The sequence below is a fragment of the Protopterus annectens genome, chromosome 1.part0, assembly GCF_019279795.1.
Source record: "Protopterus annectens isolate FY-2018-M chromosome 1.part0, PAN1.0, whole genome shotgun sequence".
In the NCBI taxonomy this organism is placed as follows: Eukaryota; Metazoa; Chordata; order Ceratodontiformes; family Protopteridae; genus Protopterus; species Protopterus annectens.
Genome location: NC_056725.1, coordinates 1,536,339,698 through 1,536,366,915, shown reverse-complemented (window position 1 = coordinate 1,536,366,915; position 27,218 = coordinate 1,536,339,698). Strand labels below are relative to the sequence as shown.

Sequence of the window (27,218 nt, the reverse complement as noted above, 5' to 3'; positions counted from 1 at the left end):
TGGATAACACATTTTTGGATTTACAATACTCAGCCATGCATCCTTCCTTAGTGCAATCTTGTTTCCTGCTTACATTTAGGTCAGATTTTTAGGACTACTTCTAGGTTATATTCCATTTTCTTGTTAATATTTCTACTCCTAAACTGTACCTTTCCCATGGATGTCTGTTGCCCCCTTTCATTACACTATACTTCTTTTACTTTAATTTTAACCAATATAATTTAACTACTTTTTCATTTTTGTCAAATCCCTTCTAATCTTTTCCACACTGTTTTGTGTGATGCAGATCCTTGTGTCATGTAAACATGCATGCATTTTGTCAGTACATAGATACAGGCTGATTCATGACAATAATTCGGGTCTATATTACAAACCCGAAAAGGCTAAATCTCGAATGTATGCACATCGACACATAAAGGTCCATGTACATACAAAGCAAAACATGTAAATGGCAAAAGACAAAACTGCGAACATGTTTTTTAGCCAGACGCGTGATGGTGGGGATAAGGAAATATGTCCTTATCCCCACTGTAGTGTGGTCTCGGAGTTGGTATATTTAAGTAGGGGGGGTGTGCCCCCACATGGGGGGTACAGGGGGGCTTGCCCCCCCTGCAAAAGAATATTAAATTCATTTTTTTTTTTTGCTTACCCATGTGGCGCATTTTGATTACGAAACATGGTCGGCGTTTCGATTTTCGCAGTTTATGTATTTCGCTTTGTATGTACATCGACCTTTATGTGTCGATGTGCATACTTTTGAGATTTAGCCTTTTCGGGTTTGTAATATAGACCCCAATAATTCATGCACTAAAGTACATACAAACATATACTAGCGTGCTCTGACTCTCCAGTATTTATCTGCAAGTATATGTAGCACATACTGATATACTGTATCAACATTCAACCTGTACATCATCAGTTCAGTGAAGTTAATTGGTGTAGTATTTGTGGCCTCTTAACCAGCCTTAAGAAGAAATGAGAGACTGGAATGTGTAGAGGTGAGACTCTTTTTTATTTAGTACTTTTATCATTTTTCTACATATTATTATACACAACGTGTCTAAGCATTTCATATGCTTCTAATGTTTGCATGGATTTACCACAAAGCATTCCATCACCTTTAATCAAGATGCAGAACATTTTAACTGAAATAAAGAAAACTAATAAGCCCAACTACTCACACCTCAAAAAGTCTGCCAAATACTATAAAACAATTGTTTGTTTTTTTTGTTTGTTTTTTTTTTTTTATTTGCAGCAGGCCAATGCCCGTGTACCTCCCGAATTTGAGTCTTTTCCCCACTTGCCGATCTCTACATAAACTACCTCTGAGGTTATATAAACTGAAAGAAGAGGGAATATTTAAAAAAATAATTCTCTCATATCTCAGTTGTATGGCCTCACACTAAAAGTGTAACATCTACAAACAAACTCCTACACTCCTCCTTGGCCCTCTTCAAAAGGAACCTTGATGATTGGATGGGAGATAGGAAATTCACCCTGGGGATCATGTCAGTTGCCCTGCTAGACAGGGGCCCAGGGAAGTAAATATTGTGGGAAGAAATAGCCAGGGAATTGTTGTGGCTAGGCTTGTATAGGCCCTAGGCTTGATAGCCTAGTACCAACCTATGAACCTATGTTGAAAATGTGGAAAATAAATCTTACAAAAGTGATATTTTAAGATTTTCTAGAGCAGCACATAATAAGTAGTTGTCCCAGTTTGTGCAAACTATTTTTAAAAATCACTCTGAACTGGCCTTGAATAAAGTTTTACCCCCCTTCTCTTTACCTTCAGTGCTATATCTGCCTGTACTCAACATGCTGTTTGAGCAAGTCCACTGCAGCTTATACATCCAGCCTTGTATATCTCCCCTCTTTTAAAGACTTTGGTCTCCACTTCTTCTCTGTCACTATATTCCTTCACAGTGCAGAGCCTATGATCTCTGCATTCATCCCTGACTTTGATACTTGTGAAGCTCTGCCACAAGCCCCTACTCTGTGAAATTTTCACTGAGAATACTGTCATTGTTCAATAGCCTGTGCTCATTACATCCATCCCTGACTCTGGTACTGCAGGACCTCCGCCACAAGGCCCTACTTTGTGAAAGTTTTCACTGAGAATATTATCATTGTTCAGTAGCCTGTGGTCACTACATCCATCCATGACTCTGGTATTGCAGGAGCTCTGCCAAAAAACCTTACTAAGCTAATGTTTTTACTAAGAATATTTTCATTGTACAATAGATTATGGTTACTACATCCATCCCTGACAGCAGTATTGCAGAAGCTCTGCCACAAGACCCTACTCTGTTAAAATTTTCACTGAGAATATTGTCATTATTCTATAGCCTGTTGTCACTTCAGCCATCCATAAGCCTGGTAATGCAGGAGCTCTGCCACAAGGCCTGAATAAGCGAAAGTTTTCACTGAGAATATTGTCACTGTGCAATAGATTGCGGCCAGTACATCCATCCCTGACTCCACTACTGCAGGAGCTCTGCCACAAGGCTGTACTCTATGAATGTTTTCACTGAGAATATTGTCATTGTGCAGTGTAAGCAAGTTTAACATGAAGAGCTTTGCTGTGTATGAACTTTAACTAGTCAAATCCAGGGTCTATATTATAACAACAAAAAATCATAATCTTGACCGTTCATATGAGGAAAAATGCAAATATGCGATGTTGGTATTTTATGATCGCACTACAGTGAAGATCAGATTATTTGCCCTTTCCTCACTGCAGTGTGATCTCGGAGTTGGAATATTTATTTAGGGGGGGGTGGGGTCAGAGCCCCCCACAATAGTGATTTTGAGTATTTGAATTTTTGCTCATGTGAGCAGTGGAGATTATGATTTTTGATCGTTATAATATAGACCCCAAATACATGCCTGGCCTGTACTGGAAATTGGCTGTGACATTCACCCCGAAGGAGTAGTCCTTGCACTCTGTGGACCATTTATTACATTGGCAACTCTCCTTTCTCTTAACCAATAGATTACACAGTATATGCCAGTTACTTAGTCTAATTAGCTTCCTGATTTCTGCATTCAGTAAATGAAAAATAACCTGTTCTATTTTGTGCCTCCTGTGTCTCCTTGTTGATTGCTCTTTGTAATAATTGAAGCCCTCTATGCTCAGCTAAGCTTCACTCTCCTACCGTACCCCTTTTTTCTACTCACTCCTCTTACGCTGCCATTATACTTTCTACATACTCATTTCATTTGTGACATCCATTCCCTAACCCTCCCCAAACAACTTTACTACTGTCATACACATTCCCATATTTCTGTTTTACTATTTCCCAACTTCTATCTAACATTGAACATAGCATCTTTCCCAATAACATTTTCCCTCCCATACTGCTTTGCACTATATTCATTCATAGTCACCCCTCTCCCCAACAGTACCCATCTATTGTTATACATTTCAGCATCTTCTTTCCCAAAATAAACCCTCACTATTTTCTGTCTGAACTACATCCTCGTACCCTATACTTTCAAACCCCTCTGTTTCTTATATCTCAGAAATGTAAGAGAAGATACCAGGACAACCTATCTTCCTTCACAGAAAATACTCCCTTCCTACCTACCTTCTGCCAGCTTTCAGACTGTACCACCATGAAATGTCCTACAGCCCTGCAACTTTTTTGCTTCCTTTTTGATTCCTACTTTCCCACTGCCTGGCATTAATAAACTACAGATCCCTTTACGTAGTCATGCTACTCCTCAGCTTATTGTCTAGTCTTGTCCTTCTACTGAGCCATCTCTCATCCTACCATGACTCAGTAATAGTTCTCAGCATCTCTGCTACTCTCTCCCAACTACCATCCATGCTTCCTCCCTAAATTCTCCACACATCGCACCAAACCTGTTTAATGACACTCCTCAACTTTACCCCAAATATAGTTACATTAACTCCATTTTATCTCAAATCAAAGTAAAATTAAATAGAAAAATACTCTGCACAAACAAGAATCACTAATACCCCAATATACTAAAATCCTTCTAGAAGGAGACATTCACCCTAATCCTAGACCCACCTGTCACAATCAACATCAAAACAATTCTCTTCCATGCACTACTTTAACCCCACAACAGTCAACCTCCCTTCCCTGTAATCCAACTTTTGCCTCTATAAGTATTAGAAACATAAGAAATAAAACTATTTAGCTAAATGCCTAGATTACCCAGCACAAGCCTGATATCCTCACTATAACTGAAACTTGGCTTAAACTCAGCATAAATTGCTGGTTTTAGTATAATCTGTAATGACTGTACAAGGGCAATGGTGGTGGTATCGCTTTAACATTTCCCAACAACTACCACATTTCTTCCTAAAACAAAACCAATATCAAAATTCAGTCCAACAGAGCTTCATATTACTTTCCTGAAAATAAAATATAAACAAATATGTATTACTATCCTTTATGTCCCTCCTGGCAGTAATACAGCTACACTGGAAGTAATCCAGCACTGGAAATCCATAACAATTCCAGAAGAAGAAAAAAAATACTACCAGGTGATGTTAATATCAATTGGTTCATAGATGTATGCTAGGCTAATGACCTCTAGGGCCCCTATAGGTCTAGCTGTGCAACCCAAATGTGTCCCACAAATTTGATTTATATTTGATTTATAGGGGATAATTTACTAACTGCCTCTGTCCATCAGAGACATAGGAACCAGACTAGGGGTGCATTTCCAATTATCCATCCATTGGTTCAAGTTGTGCTGAAATAGGGATAGGGAGGAACTGTGCTTTACATGGATAAGGAGCCTGTTCCAGAGAATGAGAATTCTCTGAGAAACAAATCTGTCTGTCCAACATATCCTGTTTATGTCACAAGCAAAATGTAAGTCTTTTATTCTAGTAGATGCTGTTTGTTTTGCAGATGCGCAAAAGACTCATCAAAATAGGGTCCAGGGATGCCTTGTATGGCAAGCAAAGATCCCGTCTTAGAAGTCTGTATGATACCAAGTAAAGAGACAGGGCTATGAGGCGATCAGTGTAGGACATTGTGTTTACTACCCGTATTCTTTTTGTAAGGAACCTTTGTGGATGCTCCATTTGCTGCATGTGTCTGGTCAGGTACATACTGAAGAGGGCATTATACTCTATGATGGGTCTAATGAGGACCAAGTACAGTGGTATGATGACCTGTCTGGACTTAGATGCCATGCCCTTGCTTATAAGCTGAGCAAAACAGAAGGATTTTCTAACTACTTTAGAAATATGTTGGTCGAAGGCCAGGTTAGTATCTACATGAGTTCCCAGATCCCTGATTAGTGAATCAACTTTTAAGGGTGTTTCATTGAAGAGGTAGTTACATGGGGTGGCAGACCTCAAAAGGTACTGTAATGCATTTCTTAGTATTGACTTTTAAGCCATGGATTTGGCACCAAGTGTTTGTCTGTATTAGACCTTCATAAAGGGTGCTCTGTTACTGAGGGAATTCAATGACTGTTCCCAGTTTGCATTCATCTGCAAACCTAGTTAGCCAGAGGTCTTTGATATTGGCTTTGACATCTGAGAAGTAGATGCCAAAGTGTGGGCCTAGCACAGAGCCCTGTTGGGACTGCTCTGGTGGCCTCACCAGTTCTAACCTCCTGGGTCCTATCATTCAATGAGCTAGCTATCCAGTGTGATATAAAGGGTTTATATCTAGTTTTGTATGTTTGTTGACAATGCCCAAGTGGGGTATTATATCAAATGCCTTATTAGGCCATATGCACCATTTCCCCTCATCCATTGCCTTAGTGACCTTTTCAAGGAAGTTTACCAGATTTAGTAAGCATGACCTTCCTTTGACAAAGCCAAACTGGGATGGATCCAGGGTCTGGAGGTCTCCTATATTCTTGTTGATAATTTCCATGATAATTCTTTCCATGGCTTTGTCAATAAGAATAGTCAGACTAAGAAGTCTGTAGTTTTTAGGATCATTTGAATGTGTTCCCTTATGAAGGGGGATGACTGTCGCAGTCCTTCATTCATGTGGTACAAAGCCGGTTTTAAGACTGTAGTTAAATAATGACTGCAGAGGTCCTAATAAGTTTTATTTTAGACTATTCAAGAAACATCCTGGGATATTATCGAGGCCAGTTGAGGCCATGTTCTTGGCTTTAGTGAATACAGCCAATACATGCTCCTAGGTTATAGGTGGAGGGGTTATGTTTGAGGGTATTTTTGGGGGATGGTTGAGGTGAGAGGGGGTTAAAGTTAGAACTGAATTTGTCTGCTAATGGGTTCACTATATTGCTAGTCTCAGCGAATGTGGCACCATTAACCACCAGTTTAACATATTATTGTGTGCTGTTCTTGAGGTTTCTGGCATTGCTCTAGAAGACCTTATGGTTATCTTTCACCTGGGAAGCTATCTTAACCTCAAAATTAGTTGCCTATTTACTTTAATGAGAGAGTATTTATCTTTATAGGAATTACCTTTCCTGATTTTTGCTATATTTTTCCTTTTGTATTATATCCTGTTTAATTTGAGATGTCACCGGGCAGTTTGTTTATGGAGCTAGTCCTAGGCTTCCTTCTGCTAGGTACAGAAGCCTCTTTGCAACCATTGACATGGTTGCATACATGGCTGTACAGAATTTCTGAGAGCAATTCAGCATGGGCTGCTGTGTTCCCGGGGTTTGAAGGGGCTTTAAATTTTGACAAACTGTCACTTAATAACAGGTAATTTGCCTTGGGATAGTTCCAAACTGTTATTAGTTATAATGAGATTATGGAGTGGAGTTGATTTTGATTTTGAAAGGGACAACTTTATATTTGGACCTTACCAGGTAGGATGAGAGACTGCTGGGGGGGGGAGGTGCAGAGTTATCTCATATTTCTGGGCATGAGGTCCTGTATTTTGGAGCCTCTGGTGGGCATATTTACTGTTTGGTCAAGGGTCCTTTTATTTATGAAGTCCAGGAATCTCTGTGCCTGTAGATTTGATGCCGTGTCGGATTCCCAGTCTATAGAAGGGTAATTAAAGTCTCCAACAAGTAAGGTGTTAGGTTGGATGGTAAGGGTCTCCATTTGATCCAAGTATGTATTGTAAGCTTCTTGGGACATGGAGAGTGACCTATAGCTGGCTAGGATATGGTACTGTATTTTGTCTGTGGCGATCTGCACATGGAGAAACTCCAGTACATCATCCTGTTTGACCAACATAGAAGTATGCTTGTTACTGCTGTATACTGAGGCACCTCCTCCTTTAGCCCTACTGGTCTAAAAGTGTGGAAGGCACTAAAACCTTGCACCACCAGGGTACTCTCTGTCGTTTTAAACCATGTCTCAGTAAGTACAAAGATGTCTATATTCTCTAGTGTGAGGTGGACTTGGAGGGAGTGTAGTTTTGTGTTTCGGCTCCTGGCATTGAGCAGTAACACAGGTTCAATATTCAATCTTGAGGTTGTAAATAACCTCTATTTCCTCTAAATCTAGAATGAACTTATACAGTTTCACACAACTAATTAATAGCCCCACAAATGATAGAAATACATCAAATTCTTTACTAGACTGTGTCCAGTTGTCAGACCCGAGCAGATTCACTGCCACAAGTATAATGTCAGACTCTGTCAGTGACCATCTCCCAGTCTATACAACCAAATATCTCACACATCCACATACTTAGCATATCTATAAAACAACACACAACATATCTAGGTTTAACCCAGAAATATTCATTATTACCATATCATCTACTAATTGGAACATCCTAAAAATCTTCTCCTTAAATTATATTGTAAATTAATTCAATACAACTTTCTTAAATATCTTAAATAGTCTTGGACCTCCTAGAAGGAAGAGGCTAAATAAAAATATAAAAAAATATTTTTTTTAATAAAGAATGAGTTGCTCTAAAAGTAAAAAATAAGGAAGAAGAATTTAAACTTTGCAAAAGAAACACAGACAAGCTGATTTTAGAAAAGCATTCGAGGTTGGTTTTGCTGATTCTGAGGTAGCAGAAGAAGTAGCAGGAATCAGCAAAACCATCCTCAAATGCTTTTCTGAAATCAGCTTGTCTTTATTTCTTTTGCAAAGTTTTCACTCTTCTTTCTTATTTTTCACTTTTTAAAGCAACTCAATAAAAAGCATTTTTTATTAAAAAATCTTGTTTTATATTTTTATTTTTTACTTTTTAGTTTCTAAGTAAAATATAACATTAATTATGTAATTATCTATACAGAATTACTCTTGCATTTTACTTAAAAAGTAAAAACTAAAAGGGCAGCTGAGGAATGTAGTTTTTAAGTAAAGTATAACAGTAGTTCTGTATTTCAGCTTGCATCTTCACTGTGTGGCCTACTCGTCACTGTGAGTTGTCCATGGTGCTGAAGTGCTGTGTATTGCATAATGACTGGTTCCCAGTGGAAGTAGGTGAGAGCTGAGTTGTCGAGGAATGTGACAGAACCACATAGAGACAGAGCCACAAACCCAATTTCAATAAAAAGCATAATAATAATAATAAAAAAAAATAATGCAGTTTGGCTATCCTAAATGAGTAGAATGTTAATGCAGGATAGAGAAAAATGTGGCAAGAATGGCAAAAACATAAAACTCCACAATAGCTTGAAAACCTTAGAATGCTCCGAAACTATACTAAAAAACAAATAAATGAAGACAAAAACAAACTATAACAACAATCAGAATAATAGTAAACACAACCCTAATAAATTCTGGTTAGCCATTAAAGAAATCTTATATTCCACCAAAAATTCAACCCCTAACCCGTCTCCCAATAACTCATCATTTGGAAATGCAATAAAATTCAACTCTTATGTCATAGGTATTATATCATCCTTATCCAAGGATTCCTCACTACCAAATCCTAATCCTAACCCTGCCCAACAGCCATGTCACTACATCCACTTTCACCTTCAAACCTATGCCCACATCCTCTTAAGCAAACTCAAACCATGCTCTACTTCAGCTGATGAACTTCTGAGTACGTTGAAATAACAGCCAGTAGCATTGCCTATCCTGTCTCAATCCTTATAAACATGTCAGTCCAGGAATCCTACAATGTGAAGTTGTTAAATCTCGCCGTTTATTCTCACAGATGGGTTTGGAGCTGATCCTTGGCTCCGACAATGCCGATAGCAAAGCTTAAAGTTTGCCAGTAGCTCGAGACCAAGCCCCTTATCCCACAATGCACTGATGGAATTACTTCAGATCTAGTTTGCCGCGGCAAGAGAGATCTCAGTGATCCAGTTAGCTCGGACCATTTTGATAATCGCAAGTTTTAAAAAAAAACTTTTTTCTTCTCTTTTTGAGAGATTATTCATATTTAGTGTGTGTGTGTGTGTGTGTGTGTGTGTTTTTTGTAAAAAATAATAATAGTTTAAAGTAGGTTAGATTGTAGTGATAGTGCCCTGTGTTGGCTTGTTTTTCTTAGTGTTGGGCCCTTTCATAGTCCTATTTAGTTTAACAATTTTTACTTGTTCTTACTATATTGTTTAGTGTGGGCTTCGTTAGCCCTGTATGTAACCTTGACAGGTTAATTTTGTGGTGTGTCTCTTATAAAATGTCGGATGAGAGAGAAAAGTCTCACCCCAAATCGGGGTTTAAGAAATGTACAGATTGTGGACAGAAAATATCTGTCATGGATGGACAGGTCCAATGTGTTTACTGTCTGGGGGCTAAACACCTCCAAGACTCCTGTAGTACTTGCCACTCTTTTTCATCTAGGGTTCTCTTAGAGAGAAGGAGAAAACTCATAGATAGGGGGTTGCTGCAGCATATTTTTTCTGAGGCGTTGGTTAGCCAGGAAGGTGCCAGCCGTTCTTCTAAGTCTTCAAAATCTTCTGATTCTACACAATCCAAGAAGGCAAAGAGATCAGAGGGAACAGGGTCATTGGTTCCACAGTCCTCGGAACTGAGTGTCCCTTTGGTTCAGAGCCAGCTCCCAGTCTTGGAGTCGGTCTCTGAGGTTCCCTCATCTCCTCTGCTCCAGTCAGCACCTTTGCTGCATTCCTCGAAGTCTTCAGTCAGCCTCTCTGATATGGACATGGATAGGCTAGTGCAGAAGCTTCTAAGGGCACCAAGACCTGCTAAATTGTTGTCGGCCCCGACCACTTCGTTGGAGCTGAAGACCATGGAACTGGATTTGACTACTCCTTCTCCGAGCCATAATGGACTCTCAGAGCCGAAGGAGCCTGAACCAATGCTTATCAAACCTTTGGAACCGAGACCCGCACCGGTGTTATCGGTTCCATCTACTCGGACGTCCTCGGTGCTGACCAAGGATACTAGGAGTCAACACTCTCCTGTCGGGTCCGGGGAGGATAGTCGGACTGATTTGTCGTTGCTGACTCTTCCACTCGGGGCTTCGGCTCGGATGAGCTCAGCTCCTACCTCGGGCTCGGAGCCCATGCTTTCGGTGCGGGATGATCGGACTGTCCCTCCAGATTTGTCTACCCCTTCTCGTCGGAGCCATGGTGCTTTCGATGCCATGAGGAGAGTACTGTCTCCTAAGACATCATCAGCACCAGTTTGGGCTTCCTTCTCCCCTTAAGCTCCTGTGTCCACTTCTACATCTACCAGTCCCCCTAAGCATAGAGACCCTGAGCCTCAAGTGGCCCCACAGGGCGTCCCCCACTCCTCAGGACCTCCCCAGATCTTTCCACTGAGGAGGTACACAGGAAGAGACTGTGCAAGAGGAGGCACTTAGACTCCCCACCGGAGTCTTTGACATCTGACATGGACTTGGATAAGTCAGAAGGATCCCCTCGATCCCCCTCTGAGGATATCTCCTTTGCGGAGATATTAGAGATCCTTAGTCAGAGGGGCGATTGGCAGTCCAAAATCCCTACTGAGGACAAGTCAGTGCTCTTGAAGGCTTTTGGATCTCAACCTTCCACTTCTTGAGTGTCTCTGCCTTACGATGAGCTCATGGAGCTGATCTCTCGTAAGGAGTGGGAGTCACCGGAGGCCATGAAACCTGTCCCTCGGAAGCCGAATAAGTTAATCTCTTCCCCGGTAGACAAAACCTTTTTGACCAAAGGAGTGCCTGTTGATGCCAGGGTGGTAGCTGCAGCCACCAAAAAGGAAGTGCCTGAAACATCCGCATCTATCCATCCTCCTAACAGAGATTCTAGGATCATGGATAGATATGGGAAACATGTTTAGTTCAGCGACTTTAACCCATTTTACGAGACTGCAAAGAGAACTCCTGAAAGTGCTAGGAGATACTCTCCAGGGTACAGTAGCTGCAGGGATTGCAGACAAAGTCAACACACAGCTTGCTACCCTAAACTCGGTTGTAAACTCTTATGCAGCTGATGGTTCAAGTAGAGCCGCTAGTTCAGGCATTGCTCTGCGGAGACAAGCCTGGATGCATCTCTGTTCCTTTGCGAAACCCTTTAAGTCATCCTTTATCAACACTCCATTTGATGGCTCATCACTGTTTGGGCCTAAAGTAAAGGAAACTTTAACCAGGTGTGAGCAGGAAGGCAAGACCCTATCTGCCGTTGGAGTCCATTTTTCTATCCCTACTTGGCACTACCCCAAGGGCCCTAGGGGAGGGAAAATGTGGTTCTGAAAAGCACAGGGAGCCTTTCAGGACACACGTGGAGAAACCCCCTCTAGAGGCAGAGGAGGGGGTTATAACAGAAGATGCCGCTCGTGTGGCAGAGGGGGTCTGCAGCAACAGGGTGACAGAGGCCAGTTCTCTGGTCAGCCCTACCTGTGCTCCTGAAAGGGGGCCCAGCTGTTCGGCATGGAGGCAGTCGGGGGTTGCTTGTCTTTGTACCCAGAAGCCTGGCTAAACATAACATCAGATACATGGGTACAAAGCATCATTTCCAGAGGATATTTAGTACCGTTCTCTTCCCCGCCTACTCCTTTAAACAGAATCCCAGATGTTCCACCCAATCTCAGGGAACAAGCAATTGTAGAGGTCCAAAAATTGCTAGAAAAAAGAGTCATCCAACCAGTCCCAGCAGACCAAGTTGGATTCGGAACTTACTCAAGATTCTTTTTGGTACCAAAGAAAACAGGGGACTGGAGACCTATCTTGGACCTTAGCAGACTCAACCAGTTTGTAAAGAAAGAGAAGTTCCGAATGGTTACCTTTCAGTCCATTCTTCCCTTTCTAGGGAAAGGCGATTGGATGTGCTCCATAGATCTCAAGGACGCGTACTATCACATAAAGATGAACAGATGCTCCAGGGGTCACCTGCCTTTCCAGCTGGGAGCCAATCATTACCAGTTTTGAGACCTGCCCTTTGGTCTCACTACAGCCCCCATGGTGTTCACCAAATGCATGGCAGTGGTCACAGCTCACCTGAGGCATCTAGGATTCCAGGTGTTTCCATAGCTAGATGATTGGCTCCTCACTGCTACCACCAGGCATCAATTGACTCAGGCAACACAATATACTCTGACACTCTGCCATCAATTAGGCATTACAATCAACTTCGAAAAGTTTGCCTTATTGCCATCGCAGCATACTGTTTTTATAGGAGCAGAGTTAGATACCTCAACCACCACTCTACGTCTTCCAATCGAAATAGTCTCACTTCTTCGCCAACACGTCATCTCACTGGTGTCAAAGAACAAAGCTACAGCAGCAGAGGTCTTGAAGGTACTAGGGTTGATGGTGGCAGCAATCCTAGCTGTGCCACTCGCAAGGATGCATATGCGAATCCTTCAATGGCTCCTCTTCACTCAGTGGTCCTACCAAAAGCTACCGATGCACTACATGATTCTCATCACAGATTCTTGCAAGAGAGACCTTCAGTGGTGGTTGACATCTCTTCATGTTACAATCGGAAGACCCTTTGTTCTCCCCCCCAGTAGCCACTGTGACCACAGACGCTTCCCTGATGGTGGGGGCATTTTCAGGGAAAGACTGCCCAAGACACATGGACGGATCAAGAGTCACATCTGCATATCAATGTTCTGGAGTTGAGGGCGGTACTTCTGGCGCTGCAGTACTTTCAGGATTCTCTTCCTCTAGGGACAATTGCAATTCAGATGGACAACATGTCACTGGTCTGATACCTGAACAAACAAGGAGGAACCAAGTCTTACCCCCTTTGTCGAGAAGCATGGCAATGGGCGGTATCGTCCCACCGTTTTCTGATAGCAACGCACATCCCGGAGAAATCCATTGTGATAGTGAGCAAGCTAAGCAGGGCAGTACTGTTGCCAAACGAGTGGTCTCTCAACCAACAAGTTGCGGATGTGATTTTCGGCAAATAGGGCCAGCCTTGCTGCGACCTCTTTACCAGTCACATCATTACCAAATGCAGAAGCTACTTTGCCCTAATACCACCTCCGGGACATTCCCTGAGAGACGCACTCGTACACGATTGGCCTCCAGGTCTCCTATATGCATTCCCACCTATTCCATTGATACCCAAGGTTTTACAGAAAGCAAAGTCACTGGGAAGGACAGTTATCCTCATAGCTCCCTACTGGCTTTGACAGATTTGGTTCCCCTTCCTTCACCATCATCTACTGGAGGATCCATGGATCCTGGACCCAGTTCCGGACCTTCTGACACACCTGTTAGGGGACCTCCATCCTTCACTGCAGTCCCTAAAACTGACTGCTTGGCTAATCCACTTCCCTTAATTGTCAGGCTTCATTCGCTCTCAGATGATACAAGACAAATCCTTTTGTGTACTCACAAGCCATCCACCAGAAAACTGTACCGCAGTAAGTGGAACAGGTTCTCAATTTGGGCCAATATACAGAAAATCGACCCTTTCCGAGCTCCTCTATCATCCATTTTAGAATTTTTGACAAAGATTTTTAAAGAAGGAGCAGCAGCTGCCACAGTTCGAGTCCAGTTAGCCGCCATATCAAATTTCTACCTTGGATTCGATGGGTTGAATGTTATGAGCCAAACGTTATCTAAAGCTTTTCTTAAAGGTGCCTTTCACATGAGACCTCCTGTCAAAATTCCTTATTCTCCCTGGAATTTGAATTTTATGCTGTCTCAAATTATTCTCCCCCCTTTCGAATCAGCATCTTCTTGTGATCTCAAATATTTGTCCTGGAAGACTATATTTCTGGTAGCCATTACTTCTGCCCGCAGAGTGTCAGAACTTCAAGCATTATCTGTTAGGCCTCCTTACATGATTTTTCATACTGATAGAGTATCTCTCAGAACAAACCCCTCCTTTTTGCCTAAAGTCTGTTTTGAATCCAATATCAATCAGGTTATTGAGCTGCCTGTCTTTTTTCCCAACCACTCTAACAAATTGGAATACATGCTGCACAAACTTGATGTACATAGACAGCTCAGATTTTATCTTGATAGAACTAAGGATATTAGAAAATCAGATCAACGTTTTGTATCCTTTTCGGAAGCCAGAAAAGGTAATCCAGTGGCTAAAACAACTTTATCTAAATGGTTATCAGATTGTATATCCTTTGTTTATGCGAATGCTAGCATGCCATTGACACACAAACCTAAGGCTCATTCTACCAGAGCCATTTCTACATCTTCTGCCTTTCAAGCTAAATTGCCCCTTGACAATATTTGTGCTGCAGCCACTTGGTCTAAGCCTCATACCTTTATCACACATTACAAAGTAGATAAGGCTTCCAGGGACAGGTCTTCCTTTGGTTCCACGGTACTGAAGAACATACTTCCATGAGCCACCCAAGCATGAGGGTGCTAGGGACGCTACCCATCAGTGAGAATAAACAGTGAGATTTAACAACTTCACATAAAGAAGTTATGTGCTTACCATAATGTTCCATGTGAGTTGTTTATCTCGCCTTTATTCTCACGTCCCTCCCTCCTTCCCCCTCCTGGCTGACAGTTGATTTAGAGGTTAGTACCATCCTGGTTATTCAATACTTCTTCTTCCCCCTTCGGGAAGCGCTTCCTTGTAGAAGTAAATAAAAGGGTATATATACTCGCAGCAAACAAGATCTGAGGTAATTCCATCAGTGCATTGTGGGATAAGGGCTTGGTCTCGAGCTACTGGCAAACATTGAGCTTTGCTATCGGCCGTGTCGGAGACAAGGATCGGCTCCAAACCCATCAGTGAGAATAAAGGCGAGATAAATGACTCACATGGAACGGTATGGTAAGTACATAACTTCTTTTTCCCCTCTATCTGGAAAAAAATCACACATTATCCCTCCACAGGAAGGAGGAAATTCGACAGACATCAATATTACCCCCTCTCCAAAATACTTAAAAAGTGTATTCAAAACCAATTACTAAATAATCTCCTGCAGGAAGAACTCCTACCCCTCACAAAATGTAGCTTCTGTCCCTCCCATAGTACTAACACTGTATTTCTAACCTTTATAGATACTGTCAATACAGCTAGAGATAATGGCAAACTAGTCTCCTTCTTATTTCTAGACTTGTCTAAAGCCTTCAACACAGTTTGTTACAACACATTTCTGCTGCAAATGTCCTCACTAGGTCTATCTTAGCCCACCCTTCTGTGGTTCAAAAGCTACTTGTCTAATAGGTATTAGTCAGTAAAATGGCACTCCACCCTCTCTTCACACCTCCCAGTCATCACTAGTGTACCACAAGGCCATGTCCTTGATTCCCTCCTATTTAACACCGAAATCCTTCACAAATCCACACAACAGACCTCTCTAATACAATATGCAGATGACTCCATGCTCATAGTGGAATGGATAATTCCATTTTTGTTTAACAAAATTACAAAATTCTTCTTCAATAAACTGTGTACTATTATCAGTAACTAGCCAGTAAGCAGCACTGTAGCTTCTGATATAATCTCATTTATATAAAACATTTCCAACCACTTCAAATTTGCTTCTACCATAGTCATGAATATATGGATGTTCACCATTCTAATACTGTTCCAGTAACCTAAGCTATATGGGATGTTTCCTACCATGATCGGACCAGCCAGACAACTTCCAAACATTTAAGACACCTTCCATGCACCCTAGCCACTGCCTTGCTCAAGGAGAAGGATAAAATCAGTTGCTAGGGTGCCAAAACTTAAAACTTAGGTATCACTGGATTGCACTCTTCCCTGCAGACTTCAGGTGATTGATGGTTGGATATAATTTTACCAAGGCTGAGCAGATAAGTACTCCATTGGGGAATACCTTCCACATCATCATGTTTTGTGGAGAAGAGTTTCTTTCCGTCAGAAATTTATGATAGAGGTCTGAACAGTATTTTTAGTAGTTGTCACTAAATGTTTTAGCTCAGAATCTTTTATTTTTTGTCATGGTTTTCTGATGGCAATTGTGACGTCCCCAATCTGGGCCAGTAATCAAGGAGTCTGAATCCTCACCACTGACATTGGACAGGGATGTTCACTTGGAACAAAAATGGATATACCCAGTATTTCCTGATGCAGCTGTCTGCATGAAGCACAATTTCTCTTAAGAGCACACAGGGAACACACTCAGTCCGGGGTCCGTATTTCTCTATCTGTCTTTCTTCAAGTCCCAAATAATGCTCCCTACTGGTACAGCTGTAGGGTGAGACCTCAGCCGAGTGTCCAAGCTAAGTCCTCCAGCACCCTCTCTATGAAACCAGTGCTTCATGCCCATGCTCCAATTAGCTGACACACACATTCTGTGAGATTTTATTTTCACATGCACACACACACACACACACACACACACACACACACACACACATCTGGAAAAGGCTGGTACAGATTTACTGTCTGTGCCTCCTTCTGCCTAGACTATAAGGTAGTTACACTGCCACCAGACACCCCAAAACCAGCCACTCTAAGGCTGTTACAAGGGTATCTAATTATACTGAGTAAAATTAATATTAATGCAATGACAGTGTTCTCCCAGTGCGATAAGGCTTTCAGGAGTGGCCGCAGTGTCACTGAATAGATGTAAGTCCTCTCAAAGTTTAAAATATTCTGTAAAGGACCAGTCACAGTGAAAAGTTTAAATGTATTTAACAACAAATAATAAAAGAACATGAAAATACTAAATGTCTATTTAAAATAAACACCGGAGTTTCAATTACAGGAAATATTAAAATAACACAGATGAATAGATTCACACAGATACAGAAAAAACAGTACTTAAATAATCTCACTATATTTTCCTGACTGATCTAAGAATTATTATTCCCTGTTTACTTACCAGAGCAAGGCAAGATGAAGTAGGTGAGGATCCTTCCTTGTCAGGTTACAAAAACAGACTGCTCTGAGACTTCAGTCTCACCTAGTATTAAGCAGTAATTTTAGTGATGGATTACAGAATGACATCTCATGCATCTGGTCATCTGACTTCTGGTTCCCATGCTCCCCCCTTTGTCAGTAACACATACACACACACACACACACACACACACACACACACACACACACACACACACACACACACACACAAAATCTTGCTAAGATATGCTTCAGCTCATGGAAGTCATAAAACAATTTCAAACCTCCACCCATCCAGAGTAGCAATTAGTTCACCCCAATGGCAATGCAGGAAGCTTGCTAGTACAGACGTTTTGTCTCTGGCTGCATTGAGAATGGTAAAATACAATCTTTATGGCCTAAGTCAGGTAATTTAATTTCAAACTGTTTTCAAAGTTTGAGATTAACCCCTTCTCTTCCAGTATCCTCTGTTAAAACATATACATTTAAACAGTTGCAATAATGCATATATATTTCTTTTTCTGTCCAGCAGGTCACACTTTTGGTAGATTTTTAACACAAGCAGCTTTACAAATACATTTTTCAACACAAGCATCTGTACAAATCAGTTTGATATATGAATAACATATAATTCTTTACAAAATTCCAGCTAGCTGTGCTGGCGTGTGTTACACATCCACTGCCTTACTTCTCCTGGCCTAGCTGGCAATACCTCACATCATGACAGCAGTACCTTCCAAATAACTATTTTTAAGTGAGAAAACTTTCACTTTTTCTGTCAAATTTTGTAGGGAACAAGACTTGTATTTTGTGGATACTAGTTCAACATTTTACTTCTGAACCTATTGTTTCACTGACCCTTCTAAGCTCTGCTAGCCACTTGTCAGCTATCATTTTCAGTATATACACAATCCTGCATCCCTGTAGGGATTCCCTTCTAATTTATCATTGTTTTCTGAGGAAAATTATTTTTCTGTCAAAAAAGTATTATTAAGGACTGGGGTTTCTGTGTTTGGTGGTTGTCACTAAAGAAATTTACATCAAAACCTAACTTTTCTGTCAGGAGGCAAACTCCTTTTGCAGCAAGGACACAGACCTGGTTCTGGTTACTTACCTGATCCCTCACCAAGCTACAAAGATGATAAAAGTTTTCCTGTAGGCTTCAGCATTTGCTCCAGTTTCCACTTGACCTCAGCCGATGATGGGTACCTCCATTGTGGCCATCTCATATTTCTTTGACTGCTCATATATTTTCTCAGTCCCTCTGGTGTTGCTCCTTGGGAAGCCACTAAGGAACAGGCAGCAGAAATGTCCTAAGTGGCTCTTCATCTGCCTTTGTTGTGGAAGGAAGAACCATTCATACTGGCATTGGGGAACGGACTGAGTGATGCTTTGAAGAACTTCATTCCTGAGGAAGAGACTGTTCTTCAAACCACAGTTTTTCGGGAGGGGGTCTCCAGGAAAAAAGAAACATAAAACAAGACATTTTTCTTATCCAAAAGTAGATAAAGTAGTGTTGGCTGGGCATTGCTAAGGGTTTATTTAGAGCATTTCAGTCTTTAAATGCTGAATCTTTCACTCATTTAAAAAAGAAAAGATTTTCCTCTCTCATATTCTGATTCCCAGTCTGAGAGACAGGATTTAGACTGTGTTTCTTAACTTCAAACTCAATGGAATGGGTATTCTGACTCTAAGGAAAGTTATTCTTCAGACTCCCCTCCTGAAGAGTTGTCTTTTTCTAATGCTGTTGCCAGAATGAAGGGATTATTTCAGTGGAAAAAAAAATCAGAATCCCAGCAAAGATATTATGATTTGTTAAATGTGGATTATCCCCATCCTCTAGCTGTCCCTACACTGTTGCCAGCCTTAGAGAATGCTTTCTTGGTAGCCAGTAATTTACATGACAGTCAGCCACCTGCTCCAAGACAGTCTGATAAATTATGTAAGGTGCTCCAGTCTCACAATTTCATTTTTTCTAACCCCAGGTCAGACCCTGCAGAAATTTCTCTGTCAAAATCACCTTCTGCCAAACTGCATACAGCATCTAGCCCTGTTCCTTCTGACAAGCCAAGAAGAGCATTTTGTAGGTTTGGGAAGAAAGTTTATAGTTTTTCCATGTTGGCCTTCAGAATAATAATGTCAGGCTCACATGTCTAAGTTTCTGTTGGCTTCTTTTGTCAGTATGAGAAAATTAATTGTTGACCTCCATTCTTCAAAGGTTAAGGCATCTCTGAATTCATTAGTATCTCTTATATTGCAGGTAACCAGACACTCTCTAAAATATTCTTATGGCACTGCTGATGCTGTCTCTTAAGCAGTTGCTATTGGGTCAGTAATGAGACAATTTGCCTGGCTACATTCTCAGAATTTACAAGAGGATATCAAAGCTGAAATCCTAGGATAAAAATTTGTCTGGTCTTTCCTTGGCTCATCATCATCATCATCATCATCTTCTTTTGGCTGTTCCCGTTAGGGGTCGCCACAGCGGATCATCTGTTTCCATTTCTTCCTGTCCTCTGCATCATGCTCTTTCACGCCATCCGTCTGCATGTCCTCTCTCACCACATCCATAAACCTCATCTTAGGCCTTCCTCTTTTCCTCTTACCTGGCAGCTCCATCCTTAGCATCCTTTTCCCAATATACCCAGCATCCCTCCTCAGCACATGTCCAAACCAACGCAATCTCACCTCTCTTGCTTTGTCTCCAAACTGTCCAACCTGAGCTGACCCTCTAATATACTGATTCCTAATATTGTCCATCCTAGTCACACCCAGTGCAAATCTTAACATCTTTAACTCTGCCACATCCAGCTCTGACTCCTGCCTTTTCGACAATGCTACCGTCTCCAACCCATATAACATAGCTGGTCTCACTACCCTCTTGTAGACCTTCCCTTTCACTCTTATTGGTACCTGTCTGTCACAAATCACTCCTGACACTCTTCTCCACCCATTCCACCCTGCCTGTACTCTCTTCTTCACCTCTCTTCCACACTCACCATTACTCTGAACTGTTGATCCCAAGTACTTAAACTCATCCACCTTTACCAACTCTACTCCCTGCATCCTCAACATTCCTCTACCCTCCCTCTCATTTACACACATATACTCTGTTTTAGCCCTGCTGACCTTCATTCCTCTAATCTCTAAAGCATATCTCCACCTCTCCAGGGTCTCCTCAACCTGGTCCCTACTCTCACTACATATCACAATGTCATCTGCAAACATCCTAGTCCATGGGGCCTCCTGTTTAATCTCATCTGTCAACCTGTCCATCACCACTGCAAATGAGAAAGGGCTCAGAGCTGATCCTTGATGTAATCCCACCTCCACCTTAAACGTATCTGTCACTCCCACCGCAGTCCTCACCAATGTCACACTACCCTTGTACATATCCTGTACCACTCTTACATACTTCTCTGCCACTCCCGACTCCCTCGTACAATACCACAACTCCTCTCTAGGCACCCTGATAGCTAATTCAGTGTTTCACCCAGATTTTCAGTCCTCCTTTCCAAAAGATAATAAAAACTTTTCTTCCAATTCAGGCTCTTCTTTCAGGAACAGATTATGCATTCCCAGCAAAGCACAGGCAAACAAAATTTCAAAAAAAGCATTTTCAGGGAAGTTTAAAGAAGAAAGTAGAGTCTTCCACAAACTGGGGACAATCTAAGAAAACAGACTGAGTGTGTGCCCCATTATATGCTTTCTCCTTCCCAGCCTGACAATCCTATATGCCTATCCCAAAATCTACATCTTCACTTTCCTCTGTGGTACCAGATAACTTTGGACGTTAGGGTACTGAGAGTCATTCTAAAAGGCTAGAACTGGCAGTAGGATTCCCTTCCAGCTTTTCAATGGATTCCGCTACATCCATCCAATCAAACATCTTCCTTCCCTCATATTCTAGATCAGATGCTGTCTCAAGAGGTTATAGAACCTGTTCCCACAGAACTAAGAGGGAAAGGATATTATTAAAGCATTTTGCTGGTGCCAAAGAAAGAAGGCACCTAAATGCCTTCCTAGACGTTTCTTTTCTAAATCTTCACATCAAAATTCCAAAGTTCAAAATGCACTGTCTCCAGTCTCTGCTACCACTATTCCAATACTTAGTTTTCTAGTAATCTGGGAATTAAAAGATGCTTATTATTATGTTAGAATTCTCAAGGTGCTTTTTATGTTTTTCTGTGCCTGGTGTACATTTTCAGGTTTCTGTTTTGCTTTTTGGTTTGTCAACAGCAATTAGAGTATTTACAAAGTTTCTGGCTCTTGTAATGGCCCACTGCAGGTTCCAGAGACTTCACATTTTCCAATATATAGACAATTGCCTGATTTTTTTTGCAGATTCTTTCGTAAGTTGTCAAGACCTTCTGGCTTATACAAAAAAATACTGTTTTTCAGCCTGGGCTTTCAGGTGAACATAAAGAAATCTCTCATTCGATCTCACAGGATAATGTTTCTATGATGTTTACTGTACATATCCCTCATGATGACTTTTCTATTTCAGGAGAAAGTGGAATGCTACAAAGAACATTTTTTGATATTTTCTACACTATGGCATCTGCCTGGGAATATCTCAGAATTCCAGGTTTTGTAGTCACTACCATTCTCGTTATTGCTATGGCCAGACTTCATATGAGGAAAATCCAATAATTTGACAAATCAGTGTGGACTCAACATCATCACCCCCTTTCATTTCAAATTCCAGTTCTAGGGTTTGTGAAAAAGGAGTTACTCTGGTGGTCGAATCAGTAGCAATCTCATCTCAGGTCTCCCCTTTTTCCTTCCAGCCCCTACTTAGTCTGTAGCCACAGATGCATCAGACTTTGCTTGAGGACCTGTGACCAAGAGGGTGAAAGTCCAGGGCCTTTGGAAAAATCAAGACAAATTAAAGCACATAAATGCCAAAGAAAGGATGGATCTAATAAATGCTCTCAAATGTCTGAACCATATTTGGACTTCAGACCCTCTAATAGTAATTTCAAGACACCATGGTTTTGTAGTACATAAACAGGAGGGAGCCAGGTCCTATGCCCATTGCAGACTAGCCACGGTAGCCTGTGGTCTAGTGACTCAATACAGTTTGTCCCTCTAGGCTACCTACAATCCGAGTAATACATCATTGCAAACAAGCCGAACAAGATCAGGACAGACCTCACAAATGGAAGTTGTAACCAGGGATTATTTATTGTATATTTGTTGACTGGGTTTGTCCAACTGGGCTACAAATGCCCATTTTCAGTGGATGCCCAAGGAGAAAAGCTCCAACAGAAAATATAAATTTTACATATTAAATACATATAGAAATACATTCATCAGTACCACAGATTACTGCATTACAGAGCCACACATTACATTCATCAGTACCGCACATTATTGTATTATGGATCTTCCAGGATTTGATCTCTTCTTAAATGGAGTTGTTTACCTACAGCCGTAGCCAGTTAAGGAAATTCTGTTCCAGGACTGCTTATACCTAGGCCTGTAAGAAAGATTATTTTTCATTTCCATGGACAGGAATGTTCCTGTATGCTTTTCCACCCTTGGACTCCACAAGCATAATTGTGATGATTCCCTTTTGTCCCAGGGAAACGTGGTTCTCCCTTTTTTTTGAAAATGGCCAAGGGCACTTACCACAAGCTTCCTCACAGAATGTAATTTCTCACACAGGGTAGGGGTTGTTTGATACACTGCAACCTTCAACTTCTTCAGTTGACTGCCTGGGTGGTAGAATTGTAATACCTTTTAGGCACCACTTTTCTGAGGACATGCAACAGGTATTAAATGAGACAAAGATAAATCGTATATGAATAAGTGGAAAAGATGTGCTAGTTGGTGCCAAACCAAGAACCAGGACCCTTTTAAGGCTTAGACTCATGTCACTTTTCAGTATTTGTGTGACATGTTATCCTTTGACATTTTTTATTCTTCTATTAAGATTCTTCTTTTGGAAATCTCTTCTTGTCTGTCCTTCGATATCCCCTTGCTACTCTACCTCAAGTCAACTAATTTTTGAAAGGGGTTTTACATATCTATCAATGTAGAAGGCAGTTGGCTCCTTCTTTGGATCTTAATTTTGTACTGGAAAACCTTACAGTGTTTCCTTTAAAATCTACGCATGAGACTGATTTGAAGTTCTTATCCTGGAAAAAAAGAAGTTGTGTATTCACCATAACATTCTGTCTATGTTGTCCATTTTCATTCTTCCTCAACAAATGGGTTTGGATCTGATCCTTGGATCCAACCTGGCCACTTTTTACAGCTTGTGGACCTGGTTGAGTGAGATCTCAGAGGTTCTGGCAAAGATAAACCCAATTTGTTGTAGACAAAGGAAATGCAATAAATTAGCCACTTGGTTAAAGTTACTTTGATAACTGGCTTGCCAAATTTTGATTCCATAAAGACAAAAAACTGATATAATTTTCTGAATTTTTTCCATTCTATGCAAATAGAAATGTAACTGTCTGTGAATGTCTAATAAGTGTTGGATTCTGACACCACATTAGGAAGGAAGGATGGGTTGGTTCATAACGATACTTATGAAAAATTAAATAAGGAGACTTAGAAGATAAGGTTTGAAGTTCTGATACTCTTCTAGCAGAGGTTATGGCTACTAAAAAGATAATTTTCCTGGTTAAAACTTTTAGTTCACACGTTGCTGATGGTTCAATTTGTAGACTGAGTCAAAGCTTGCAAAACTAAATGTAAATCCCATGGTGGAGTTGGATCATTGAAAGGGGTCTCAAAAGAAAGGTTCCCCTTATAAAGGTCTTACAAAGTTTTGAAGAAGCTAAGGTGGAATTGTTTACTTCTGTATGAAAATTAGAAATGGAAACTAGCTGTACTTTAATAGTCAAGGAGCTAGCCCCTTCATTAAAAATTGTAGCTAAGAACTCAAGAACTTTAGGTACTGGTGCTGTAAAAGGGTCAGTGTCTTTCTGTTGTGCCCAAAAAAAAAAAAAAAAAAAAAATCTTTTCCATTTACGTCTGTAAATTTCCTAGTTGAAACTTTATGGGAAGACAAAAGACTGTTACAGACAGTGGAGAAGAGAAGATCTTGTTCCAATCGGACTTTTCCAAACATCTTAAAATGTATACCAGATATCTAGACGATATTTTCATTATTTGGGACCATGAAAAAGATATGTTAAAAACTTTTTTTGAATATATAAATACTACAGTGAAATTTTTAAAATTTACTCACCATGTTCATGATGAGAAAATTACTTTTTTGGATGTAGACATTGTATACAATAAAGAAACAAACATCTTAAAAACACAAATACATAGAAAGTCAACGTTCTCAAATGCATATTTGCATTTTAATAGTTGGCACCCTGACCATCAGAAAAAAGTGATTATTAAAGGGCAGATGGTCAGGGCAGCCAGAATGGTAAGTGAAGAGCAAGACTTTATAGAAGAGCTTAAATATATTATGCAATTGTTCATGAATAGAGGATATCCAGAACAATTTTGTGTAAGAGTATACAATGAAATAAAAAATAAGAGAAAAAATGGAATATATACTGCAATACTAAAAACTGGTTCTTTAAATAAAACAACATTGGATAGTACAGGAAAGGTTGAAAAAAACTTTTTTAACAATGTTCCATTATATATTACTACTTATAATGATTGCTTCAAGGATATTGAGATAATAATCAGAAAAAATTGGAATTTTTTCATGAATGAAAAAACTTGGAGGCAACTTTTTCTGGGTCCAATAAAATTTGTGTATAGGAAGAGTCCATCATTTAAAAATATATTAGAAAATAAGGGAGTCATTAATAAGTATAGCAATAGAAGTAAAGGAAATTTTAAATGTGGAACATGTACTACATGTAGTTACATACATTGTTCTGGTACTGAAATAATGATTAATGGTTGTAAAATTAAGATATACGGACATTATAATTGTTTAACATCAAACGTAGTATATATGGCTTTGTGTCAACAATGTAAAGCCTTCTATGTAGGGAAAACAAAAAGACAATTTAGAGAACGTATTAAGGAACATCTTTTAGATATACAACATCACAAGAGCACTAATGCCTTAGCTAGGCATGTTATTGAGAATACAGATCATAAATTAAAATTTTTAATTATTAATCAAATTAAATATGATTTACAAGGGAAAATAGTCACATATCATTTAGATATGGAAGAATTAAAATGGCAAATACGTTTGAATTCATATATTCCACCTGGTATAAATGAATATTTAACCATCATGCCATTACAGAAATTGAACAGAATTAATGGGAAATAGAAGATGTGTGGTTAAATTCAATATTATATACATAAATTAATAATTAAAAATATATTAATTACATGGTATTTTTGATTAATGGTAATATCAAATTTTATATTAGTGTTTTTGGCTATAGTGGGTTATATACATGGATTACATATACATTTATATAGATCTAAAAATTATTTAAGGCAATTACTAGTTAGCTGCACCAGAAACAAATGTCTATTTTGTATATTTTTATAATAGGATAATTTTTATAGTATAATTATATATTACATTACATTAGATTAATTGGTAAATTGAGTTAGTGTATTATTATAATTGTCAATAGTGTAAGGACAGTGTTTGTTGTATGAATTTCTTCAAAAGAATTTTTTATGAATTTTCATATTTTTTTTTATAATAATTTTTATAAATTTAGTAGGACACTGCATATGTTAGTATATAAAGATATTCAATGGTAGGGTATGGTTTCATGACATCTTACATAAACCATAGTTGATTATATGTACATATTTTAGTAAATGTTGTTACAATTTCCTTAGTATATTATAGTAGTATTTTTTATAGAATATGATATATATATATATATATATATATATATATATATATATATATATATATATATATATATATATGTATTTGTTTAAGGGTTTATTATATAAGTATAGTTGCATTAGTTTTCTATACACATGAAATGTTTTGAAAAAGGGATATTTCTCTTTTAAGAAACCATCAGTGAAAATTAATGACATCAATTAAATAATTATTCAATATACCAAACAATATATAAACCTTGTGTTGAGACAGTAGTATGTATTCTGAAGAAGTTTGAATGAACGAAACCTAGGTCAATAAAGAACTTTTGGGAGAAGAACGTGTGGTGGCTTTTCGTTTGGTTCCAGTTTGCCTTGCTGTGAGTTTGTCTATTAACTCTGGGTTCTGCTTTTCACCTCCTTATTGGCATCGACTACATCTTGCTTTCCTATACAAGGTCCGTTGTATACACTGGTTGTTAGACAGTGGAGAAGAACCTGGGTTATCTAGCTATCAGTGGAAGTGAAAAAAACATGCAGTCTGCTGTAAGCCTAAAAGTCCGGGTGAATCATGTCTGTCAGGTGAGACAGGAGGTCTAGAATTGGATCCAGAATCCATGGAGGGCAAACTAGATGAGGCCAAAGAAAGGGGAACCAAATCTGACAAGGCCAATAAGGAGCAACGAGGTTGATTGTGCTCTTCAGTCAAGATGCTTTCAAGAGAAACATAGGGATTAGAAGGGTTGGGGGGTAAGCATAGAGGAGACCGGGGGGGGTGCAAACGTGGATGAGATTTCCATGGTGGCATGATCAGGGTAAAGAACCTACTGCACCTGTTGTTGAGGGGAAATGCAAAGAGGTTGCAGCAAAGTTGGTCCCATTGGCGGAATATCTTTCCCACAACTCTCATGTTGAGAGACCACTTGTGAGGCAATAAAATGGACCTGCTTGACCTGTCTGCTGTCATGTTGGATTTCCCTGGAATGTGTTTTGATTTCAGAAATTGATTGGATGAGTTGAGCTTCTTGACACGAGGGGTAAGATCTGGTTCCTCCTTGTTTGTTGATGTAGCAGACCACTGAATTATTGTCCATCTGAATCGCAATAGTCCCTGAAGGGAGAGAGTCTTAGAAGACCTGAGTGCTATGAGAACTGCTTTCATTTCTTGGACATTGATATGTGTGTTGGCATCTTCGGGAGACTATGTGCCTTGGACTGTCTTTCCCAAGAAGTGCCCCCCATCCGATTTGAGAAACATTTGTAGTCACTATGGCCTTGGGCTGAGGAAGATGAAGGGGCAACCTTGCAAAATCTGATCTGAGTGAATTCACCACAACAAC

The 27,218-nt window shown here is 40.0% G+C and overlaps 1 protein-coding gene across 7 annotated transcripts in view; it reads left to right on the top strand.

Annotated features, from left to right (window-relative positions):
• FAM227A (family with sequence similarity 227 member A) overlaps nucleotides 1–27,218 on the top strand; it is a 1,098,330-nt gene that overhangs the window by 296,733 nt on the left and 774,379 nt on the right. The window lies entirely within an intron of this gene.